Below are 11,592 nucleotides of genomic sequence, written 5' to 3'. Positions count from 1 at the left end.
TGCTAAACTAAAATTAATGATAGCAATTGTGTAGTCAAAGTTTTGTTATTTGTTTGATGTCCATTTATACAAATTGACTCTTCAAACAAATATTCTTCAAAAAGAAAAAAATATTTTTTTTAATATTAACTGATTTTTGTGATGTTTCTTTCTCATGTAGGTTTACTTCATTATATATGTAAATAAGTTTTTATTTTATTTTTAAACTCTTTTTTATTATCTGGATAAACATAGACATGCGCCCTATATATTAAATTTATTTTAAAGGAAATTCGCTTTATTCAAATCTAGCAAGAGTGTGTTAAAGAATTATAATTATAGGATTTTAAATGTGAAAGAGCTTTATAGTTATATGGATTTTTATTTTTTTGCCAGAGGCGAAGTAGTTTAAATAACTAGAAAAGATAACAAAAATTTCTAACATGATTGCATATGATCATTAACCATATATATATATACATACATACATACATATATATATATACATAAATAAAAGATATATTTTTTATTTTAATTCAAATTTAAAAACTTTATCTATAAATTCAAAATTATCCTTTAATTCAAATTCAACTTTTTAGATATATATGTATTTGACTAACATAGTCAAATATAGAATAAAATTACCATATACTATTGACATTTATTAGCTTGCCACTTGGCTTAATTATAATGTCGATTATATATGGCAACTTTATTCCTTTAATATATATACTAGTAATAGTACAAACTAATGCCAAAGAACCAAAAACAAGGACCAATTATCTGTTAGTCTTTTTTGAAAAAATAGATAAACATATTTTTGTAAAACAGTCGGACTTTTGTTGCCTAACATTCATATGATAAGCGTAGTTTACTATGCCGAATTGGTAAAAATTGTGTGGGGTAGTCACTTTTTAAAATGATATTTACTTTTTATTCAGCATTTTTAATGCTGAACAAAAGTAGCCACTAGTCTATTAAAATTAATATGAAAAGACGGTGTTACAATTTCTTCTATCTCTTTTCTGTCCATATTCTCTTCCTTGCCAATCTCTCCGTCTTCCTTTTCCAGTAACAACCACACATGGCCTCCACCTCCTACATCACATTCAAATCCCTTCAACAAACTCAACTCAAACTCTATTACTTCATTCGTTGCAGTAAGCATTCTTTAAAGTTTCACTCTTCTTTTCATACTCTCCTTTCTGCACCAACAAAATACACACTTGGAATTTTGCCCTCCATTCAAGTTAAAGCACGGGTCACTCACTTGGAAACAATATTGTCCTTTGAATCAGAGTGTTGAGATATATATTTAATCTAGGAATATAGCAAATTGCATTACTGCAATGTATAAGTCAGTTAGTTAAGAAAGTTAGTTAGGCTTCCAATAGTTAGTTAAGTTAGTTACGGATAGTTAGTTACATTTTCAATAGTTAGTTATAGCTTTTACTTTTTACTTGCAAAGTCCAGCCGGATCCAGCTGTTAGTATGTATATATAGGAGTACATTACTTGTAATTGTAGAGGATTTTATTCAGTTTTAGACAGCTCCAATTTCTAGAAGCTTCGCAAATGTCTATCTCTCATTTCCTCTGTTCTTTCCTCCATTAGAGCTCAGAGTTGAGCTCGAGGTTTGAGTCTGATTGTTACTCGTTTTGTCATGATATCAGATCCTTTCTCGTGTGTTTTTCTCAATCTCGATCACTGCCTACTCGATGTTGATCAGTTGTTGAGATCTAGGGTTCTTTTGTTTGTTGTTCCTGCAAATGACTGTATTGGTTCGATTGTACTGCATTAATTTTTGGTCCTTTGTTGATTGAATTTACATTCGTTAAAGTGATTCCTTGAAGCTATGGCTGGAGATCAAACTCCATTGGATGATTTAACTACTGCGAGCTACGTAAATTCACAAACTGCTATGGATTCAACCAATCCATTTTACATGAATCCTTTAGAGAATGCTTGATCTATGCTGGTTCCAGTGGCTTTTGATGGATATGGTTACAGATCATGGAAGAGAGGAGTCTCAAGAGCACTGTCTGTAAAGAACAAAATAGGATTACTAAATGAAAAATGCAAAAGGCCAGAACAAAATTCTCCTATGCTCAGTTAATGGGAAAGATGTGATGATATGGTTACTTCATGGATATTGAATTCACTGTCCAAAGATCTAGCAGATAGCCTACAATATGTGAAAGATGCTAAAGAGTTATGGCAAGACCTAGAGGACAGATATGAACAAAAGAATGGAGCTAAATTGTATCAATTACAAAAGGAAATCAATGATTTGACTCAGGGATCACTTGTCATCACTGGATGTTACCCAAAGATGAAGAAGCCGTGGGAAGAACTCAATAATTTGAATGCCAATGCACGCTGCACCTGCAACTGTACACGCGGAGCTAAGCAAGTATGCACATGCAGAACAAGATAAGAGGCTAATTCAATTTCTGCTGGGACTAAACGAGGTATACACAATAGTGAGAGGCAGTATCCTTATGATGAACTCACTGCCTTTATTAGCACAGGCTTTTTCCATCCTTATTCAAGAAGAAAAGCAAAGGGAAATGAGGCCACAGAGTCAGTTGCTTATGGAGTCCACAACTTCAAATGAAGGAGGAGTTGGCAACAACCATTTTAGGAACATAAATGGAAATGGATATAACAACTTCAAAACAAATTACAATGAGCAGACAAATAACAACACTACAGTAATGCATTTAGGGGAAACTACTCTCAGAATAGATCTCGTTTGCACTGTGATTTTTGCAAAAGGCCTGGGCATACCAAGGACAAATGTTACAAGCTACATAGATATCCACAACACTCACCACAGAGCTCATAGTAGTCCAAATTCAATAGAGGCAAACGATATGCTGCAAATGTATTTGGTGCAGCAAATGAGGGAGGAAACATTGAAGATGTTGACTGCAGTACTCATGAGCAAGGTCAAACAGTGCACAATTTGACAAATGAGAAATATGGACAACTCCTCAGCATCCTAGAAAATTTTCAAGCCAATAGCAACAACAACACAAGAGATCACTCTGGGACTGCCAATATAGCAAGTAGAACTGTAAATTTTGCAGGTATAGTTGCATGCTCTTCCTCTACTGAACCTGTATATCAATCATATGAAAACTTTAAAACTATTGTTGATACATAGATCTTAGACTCTAGAGCCACAAATCATATGACATTCAACAAATCTTCACTTACCAATACCAAAACCTTGATATGTCATTTCCTTGTTACCCTGCCAAATGGCTATAAAGTAAAAGTAACCTTGATGGGTGATGTAGTTTTGAGTCCCAAATTCACATTAAAAAGGGTTCTTTTTGTACCTAGTTTTAAATTCAACATGATTCCTGTGCATTCCTTGACTGCACAACTAGATTGTTTTGTCATATTCACTAAGTTTTCTTGCATACTTCTGCATGCCCCTTCACTGAAGAGGCCTCTGGAGATTGGTAAAAGCAACAGTGGTTTATACCTCTTCTCTGATCTGTGCAACAACAAATCCAATACATCTATGTCTCCAGTTGCTATTGTCGCTCATACATGTAGTACTTCTAGTCATTCTAGCTCACTTACTACTGTTCCCAACAACATTTCCACTGTTTAATTAGACTCCAGTTCTAAAACTTGTGATTCATCAGTGAATGTGGGTGATTCTAGACACCTATGTAATCATGTGAATACTTTGAATACAAATAATAATGATGGTTGTTCTATATGTTCTACTTCTCTGCATCGAAAGGATACTGTGGATCTTTTGCCCCCAGACAACCCTTTCTATGCCACATTTGCCCAATGGCAAGGCAAACAAGATTGCCTTTTCCAGAAAAAACCAACTTCACGACCAAAATATTTGAGTTACTACATGTTGACTTATGGGGTCCATACTACATTACAACTCATGATAAATACAGATATTTCATTATCCTTGTAGATGACTATAGCAGATCAACATGGACACATCTGCTGAGCTGCAAAAGCAATGCTCTACATATCCTAAAAGGATTTATTGCAATGATAGAATCTCAGTTTAATACCACAGTAAAGGCCATAAGGACTAATAATGGCTTGGAGTTTACAGAATCTGAAACTACTTCTTACCTATAAACAAAAGGCATCTTGCATCAAAGAACATGTCCCTATATACCCCAACAAAATGGGATAGTGAAAAAAAACACAAATACTTGCTAGAAACAGCCAAAGCCTTGCTTTTCCAGTCCAAACTACCTCTCAAATACTGGGGGGAGGGGGTGTATTCTCACCTCCACAGACTCCCCTCATCTTCACTTAAGAACAAATGTCCATTTGAGTTGTTATACAATAAGAAACCTACCTACTCACACCTTAGAAGCTTTGGTTGCATTTGCTTTCCCACAGTTCTCAAAAATCACTAAGATAAATTCGAACCTAGATCCATATCTCATGTATTTGTGGGATATCCTTTTGGGACAAAAAATTACAAGTTGCTAAATCTGGCCACTAACAAGATCCATGTATCTAGAGATGTTATTTTTCATGAGCATATATTTCCTTTTTCCTTATCCGCTGGTTCTAAAACCTCAACTACTTATAACAATGCCATTTCCCAGAATGCTTGGATTCATTCTTCTTATGAAACAAATAACTCTGCTACTACGTTAGGAGGATTAGAAAACATCCCTTACAATGATGTCAATATTGACACTCTCTTTACTGATCACACCCTCATGGACACATAGTCACCCAATGGCTCATATAGCTCAACTGATTAAGGCATTAATTTATCTCCTTCCCATATCTCTAATGATATCAGAAATCTTTCCAGCAATGATTACCAACAACTTTCACTGAACCCAATCATATAGAGGCATTCTAAAACACACAAAATACCTGCTTATCTAAAAGACTATGTCTTTGTACTTCCCAAGTCACAGCCTAACCGTATTGTGTCTCCTTCAAACACGATATCAACTGATAACCCACCATTCTTTTCATTCATCACATCCAGTCCAACTGCCCAACACATATCTCTTAATGCTTTAACTCATGATAGTCAGTAATTAGTTACTAATTTTTCATATGATTGTGAACCTGGTTCATACGAGGAAGTATCTCTAGATCCTACGTGGCAAGCAGTTATAATACAAATCACACTTGGGACCTTGTACCACTTCCACTAGGAAAGAGAACAATAGGCTGCAAGTGGGTTTACAAAGTGAAACATAAGGCAGATGACACAGTAGAGAGACTAAAAGCCAAATTGGTAGTGAAGGGATACACTCAACAAGCAGGTGTGGACTATACTGAAACATTCTCTCCAGTCGTAAAAATGACAACTATGAGGGCCCTAATTGGTACAACAGTAATGAAAGGTTGGGAGATGTACCAACTTGATGTAAATAATGTATTTCTCCATGGAGATTTACATGAGGAGGTATATATGCAAGTTCCACAAGGCTTTATGGTTGACAAATCTGACCTTGTGTGCAAATTGAACAAGTCTTTATATGGTTTGAAGCAGGCAAATAGGCAGTGGTATGCCAAATTGACCGAATCACTTTGTCCAAGAGGCTACACATATTCAATGTTAAACTACTCACTCTTTTCCAGAAAAAAGGGAAAATCAGTGGTTTTTGTAGCAGTCTATGTAGACAATGTTATATTAACTGGGATAGACACAGAGGAAATCCTTTCCCCAAATTTCCCCAAAGAGATTTTAGATAATACATTCAGAATAAATGATTTGGGGAAACTCTACTAATTTCTGGGAATGGAAGTGCTCGACACTACTGATGGTGTGATGCTTACTCAAAGGAAATTTGCTCAAGATTTGCTGAAAGAGTATCATTGTCTAAATTGCTCTCCAATGTCTTCACCTCTTGACTCCTCAGTCAAACTTAGAGCAGATGATGGGATGTTGCTAGAAGACCCATCTCACTATAGGAAGTTGATAGGGAAATTAAATTTTCTTACTAACACTAGACTCGACATTGCTTATAGCGTGCAACATTTAAGCCAATACATGCAATGTCCAAGGGACACACTTGAAAGCTGCCTCTCATGTTCTGAGATATCTAAAAGGGAATCCCAGCTTAGGACTATTCTTTTCCAGCACCAAAAACTACACAGTTAAAGGATTTTACGACTCAGATTGGGTAGCCTTCCCCGAGTCTAGAAGATCAGTAAGTGGTTTTGTTATAATGCTTGGGAGCACCCCCATCAGTTGGAAATCCAAGAAACAATCAACCGTGTCACTGTCTTCAGCGGAAGCTGAGTATAGATCAGCACGACAAGTAGTGGGAGAGCTGGTTTGGTTATTCAAATTGCTGCAAGAGCTGACTGTCCCCTTACAACTGCCAATACCAATCTTTTGTGACAGCTAAGCTGCACTACAAATAGCAAGAAATCCAGTGTTTCACGAGCAAACCAAACACATAGAAGTTGATTGTCATTTCATGCGGGATAAACTCAACGAAGGGCTTATTGATCTACATTACATATCCACTCATGAACAATTAGCGGACATCTTCACTAAGTCACTCACAGAGCTCAAACACTCATCTCTTCTTGGCAAGTTGGCGTGAGTCCCTCCCCTCCAACTTGGGGGGATTGGTGTTGAGATATGTATTTAATCTGGGAAGATAGCAGATTGCATTACTGCAATGTATAAGTCAGTTAGTTGAGAAAGTTAGTTAGGCTTCCAATAGTTAGTTAAGTTAGTTACAGATAGTTAGTTACATTTCCAATAGTTAGTAATAGCAATTACTTTCCACTTGCATAGTCCAGCTAGATCCAGTTGTTCGTATGTATATATAGGAGTAGATTGCTTGTAATTGTAGAGGATTTTATTCAGTTTTACACAGCTCCAATTTCCTGAAGCTTCACAAATGTCTATCTCTCATTTCCTCTATTCTTTCCTCCATTAGAGCTCATAGTTGAGCTCGAGGTTTGAGTCTGATTGTTACTCGATTTGTCACAAAGCAAGACATCACGCAGTAGAACTAATAATGAAATGTGTGGGTCATCACATGTTTTAAAATGAAATTCTACGTTTCCAGGCCTTAAAAACCTCTTTGAGCATCACCTCGATTTGCGTGTGCCGTCCGGGCACGTAGCCGGAAAGCCTAAATGTGAAAATTTGTGCAAAATGATAAATTTTGACTATAAAATGAATTAATTTGATTTCGGTTAATGTTTTGAGTAAACGGACCCAGACCCATGATTGGACGGTCTCGGTGGGTCTGTAGAAAAATGTGGGACTTGGGCGTATGTTCGGAATCGAATTCCGAGGTCCCAAGCCTGAGAAATGAATTTTTGAAGAAAATTGTTTTCTGAAATTGTTCATAAGGTTTGGAAATGAATTTTGATTAGAACATGTTGGTATCGGGGCCGTATTTTGGTTCTGACGCCCATATATGTCTTACATATGATTTAAGATAATTTTGTGAAGTTTGGTAAGAAATGGAATCCGTTTGACGTGATTCGGACCTTAAATACAAAATTTGATGTTTAAAGAAGTTTTGAGAAATTTCATTGATCTTGAGATTTAATTCGATGTTCATGATGTTATTTTGGTGATTTTATTACGCGGATAAGTCCGTAGGATATTTTTGAGGTTGTGTGTATACTTGGGTTGGAGCCCCGAGGGCTCGAGTGAGTTTTAGAAAATTACAGGTTTGCGAAGCCTGGCTCGTAAATACGATATCGCAAACACGAGCGGCTTGTCGCAATTGCGAAGAAAGCCCAGGCCAGCTCCCTCTCGCAAATGCGATATTATCTTCTCAATTGCGAAGTTTCCCATTTGGCCGGTGATCGCAAATGCGATGCTGTGTTTCGCAATTCCCAAGTCGCAAATGCGACATGCTGATCGCAAATGCGAAAGTTCAGTTTTCCCTGAATTGCAATTCCCAAGCTATTGCGAACCCCTGTTCGGAATTCTCACATCTGAGACCTGCAACTTTTATACTTAGACGATTTAAACTCATTTTTCACATCTTTTCAAAACACAAACTCCTTTGGGCGATTTTCCAAGAACAACTCTTTTTCCACATCGATTGTAAGTTAATTTAAACTTATTTCCTTCAATCATTAACATCTTTTAACAAGATTTCAACTCAAAATCAATGATTTTCATGGGGAAAATTGGGTGTTTTGGGTAGAACCTAGGTTTTTTCAAAAATTGGGATTTGGACCTCGATTTGAGGTCCGATTTCAAAACAAATTATATATTTGGGTTCGTGGGGGAATGGGTAATTAGGTTTGGGTTCGAACCTCGGGGTTTGCCCATGTGTGTCCGGGGGCGATTTTTGACATTTTGGGCAAAAACTTTAGAAAAACTCATTTTTATGCATTGGGGTTGATTCATTTAGCGTTTATTGATGTAATTAAGTAACTTGTGGCTAGATTCGAGCGAATTGGTGGTGGAATCAAGGGGTAAAACTATAATTGAAACGTGAATCATGTTCATGGCATCGAGGTAAGTGTTTGGTCTAACCTTAGCTTGAGGGATTAGGAGTTGTGTCTTATTTGCTACATATTAATAGTGGAGTACGACGTATAGGCATGGTGACGAGTATCTATACGTTGTGTCAAGCATGGGCGTGAGTCTTGTATTATAATTGTTAGTTGTGGTTTATTGCACTTCATATGTTATTATCACTATTGTTCCCTTGCCGGGATGTTTGTTTGATAGCATTGTTCCCTTGTCGGGATATTGTTGAAATATAATTGTTCCCTTGCCGGGAAGTTGTTATATTGCTCTTGTTCCCTTACCGGGATTCCTTGTGATTATTGTTGGCTTGTAAATGGGAGTGGGTGGTACGCCTACCACAAGATATAATAAAATGGGAGCGAGTGGTACGCCTACCACAAAATATAATGAAATGGGAGCGGGTGGTACGCCTACCACAAGATATAATAAAATGGAAGCGGGTGGTACGCCTACCACAAGATATAATGAAATGGGAGCGGGTGGTATGCCTACCACAAGATATAATGAAATGAGAGCGGGTGGAACGCCTACCACGAGATAAATGAAATGGGAGCGGGTGGCACGCCTGCCACGAGATACATGAAATGGGAGCGGATGACACGCCTGCCACGAGAAACAGGAAAAGGGATCGGGTTGCACGCTTGCAACAATCCTGCCACGAGATACATGAAATGGGAGCGGATGGCATGCCTGCCACGAGAAACAGGAAAAGGGATCGGGTTGCACGCTTGCAACAAGATGTGAAAAGAAAGTGAAATCTGCCTTTGTTTTCCTTATTCTTGTTAGTGGTTGGATTTTGATTCCTTTATAATTCTCTTAATATTTTGTTTTTACCTGTTATTTCCCAAAGCATGTTTTCCCCCTCCCATCTGTAATTGTTTATTCCTGCTTTACTTTCCGTTGTATATTATATAACTACACAGGTTTATTTGGTGGTCTGGTCCTAGCCTCATCACTACTTCGCCGAGGTTAGGCTAGATACTTACCAACACATGGGGTCGATTGTGCTGATACTACACTCTGCATTATGTGCAGATCCAGGAGTAGCTCTTGGACTATAGTTGGAGGCTACTTTCAGTCCATGCGGAGATCCAAGGTAGACCTGCAGGCGTCCGCAGACCCTGGCATCTCCTCTATCTTTTATTTCCTGTTTCATCTTTTTGCTTCAGAAACAATGTGTCCTTTATTCTTGGACCTTGTATTTAGCAGTCTTAGACCGTCTGTGACACCAGGTTTTGGGTGATTAAGGTTTAAGTAGTTGTAATAGCTACAGATTCAGATATTTTATTATTTTTCTTCCGCTTAATTAAATTGTGATGACCCGGCCAGTCGTATCATGAGTTACTGCTCCGTCTTCCCCCATTTTAGCTTATTTATGCTTCGTTATCTGTGTTTGATGTGATCGGGTTGATTGGTTTGCGGTTGGTGTGGTTTTGGTAAGAAATGAGACACTTAGTCTCTTCTAAGAAGGCTTAAGTTGGAAAAAGTCAATCGGATGTTGACTTATATGTTAGAGGGATCGGGTGTGAGTTTCGATGGTTCGGTTAGCTTCGTGAGGTGATTTGTGACTTACCAGCGCGATCAGAATGGGTTTTGGAGTTGTAGAGAAGATTTAGGCTTGAATTGGCGAAATTGATATTTGGCAATTTCCGGTTGATAAGCGAGATTTTTATATAGGGGTCGAAATGGAATTCCGAGAGTTGCAGTAGCTTCGTTGTGTCATTTGGGATGTGTGTTCAAAATTTCAGGTCATCCCGACGAAATTTGATAGACTTTTTGATCGAAAGCATAATTCAAGAGTTCTTGGAGTTCTTAGGCTTGAATTCAATGTAATTTGATGGTTCTGATGTTGTCTGAGGTGTTTTGAGGATTGGAACGAGTTTGGAGAATGTCTTAGGATGCGTTGGTGCTTTTGGTTGAGGTCCCGGGGACCTCGGGGTGATTTCGGATGGCTAACAGGAAGTTTGGAGTTGGAAAATATAACAGAAAAATGCAGCAGCTGTAGCAGGTCCAAGAGGACTGCAGGGGCGCGGCCGCGGTAGGCATCGCGTGGACCGCGCGGTGATGCGGACCGCACAAAGTTGGAATGCGGCCGCATGAAGACTGGCGCGGACCGCACAAAGTTGTTGTGCGGCCGCATGAATGGGTTTGGCAGCTCTCTGAACGTCACTGATGCGGACCGCGTGACCATAGAGTACGGCCTCATGGAGAGGGACGCGGGCCACATGAAGTGGGACGTGGCCGCATGAGTTTGACTTGTAGTTTCACAGTCTCTGAAATCGTGCGGACCGCACAAAAATAGGCGCGACCGCGGTGAGAAGACCTGAAGTGTACTCTATATAAATACGAGGTTTTGGGTTTTATTTGATATTTTGACCTAGAGAGCTCGAATTTTGGCGATTTTTCGAGGGTTTTTCAAGAAATCATTGGGGTAAGTGATTTTAACTCAGATTTGGCTAGAATACATGAATCTATCACTGAATTCATCATTTAATTCATGATTTGAGATGGAATTTGGGAAGAAAATTGTGAAAACTTTCAAAAATGTAAAATAATGATTTGAAGGACCAAATGGTATCGGAATTGGATCATTTTGGTATGGTTAGACTCGTGGGGGTATGAGGATTCTGAAAATGTAAATTTTACCTGATTCCGAGATGTGGGCCCGGGGCTCGGGTTTTGCTAATTTCAAGATTTTTGATATTTTTCGGATGTTTTCGCTTGGGCTTTGTTCTCTTAGCATATTGTGACGTATTCATTCTGATTTTGGATAGATTCGACGTGCGTGGAGGCCAATTTGAGAGGCAAGGGTATAGCGAGCTAGAGTTTTGGTCAGTTTGAGGTGAGTAATAATTTTAAATGATGTCCTCAGGATTTAAAACCCCGGATTTGAACAACGTAGTGCTATACTAAGTTGAGATACACGATGTGTGACGAGCGTGAGGTTTCAATGCTATGGGGATTGGGACTTGGTCCATCCTGAATGATATTTTATTAAATTTTTGATTGAGACATATACTTTATTGTTGTGAATTGGGCTTGTTGCCATGCTTGGGGCCTTGTATCGACCTGTAGAACCCTTAGGGGATTTTTGACTGGTTTTCCTCACTTATTTTGTTAAAA

The sequence above is a fragment of the Nicotiana tabacum genome, chromosome 3, assembly GCF_000715075.1.
Source record: "Nicotiana tabacum cultivar K326 chromosome 3, ASM71507v2, whole genome shotgun sequence".
In the NCBI taxonomy this organism is placed as follows: Eukaryota; Viridiplantae; Streptophyta; class Magnoliopsida; order Solanales; family Solanaceae; genus Nicotiana; species Nicotiana tabacum.
Note: the sequence above shows the minus strand (reverse complement) of the source record.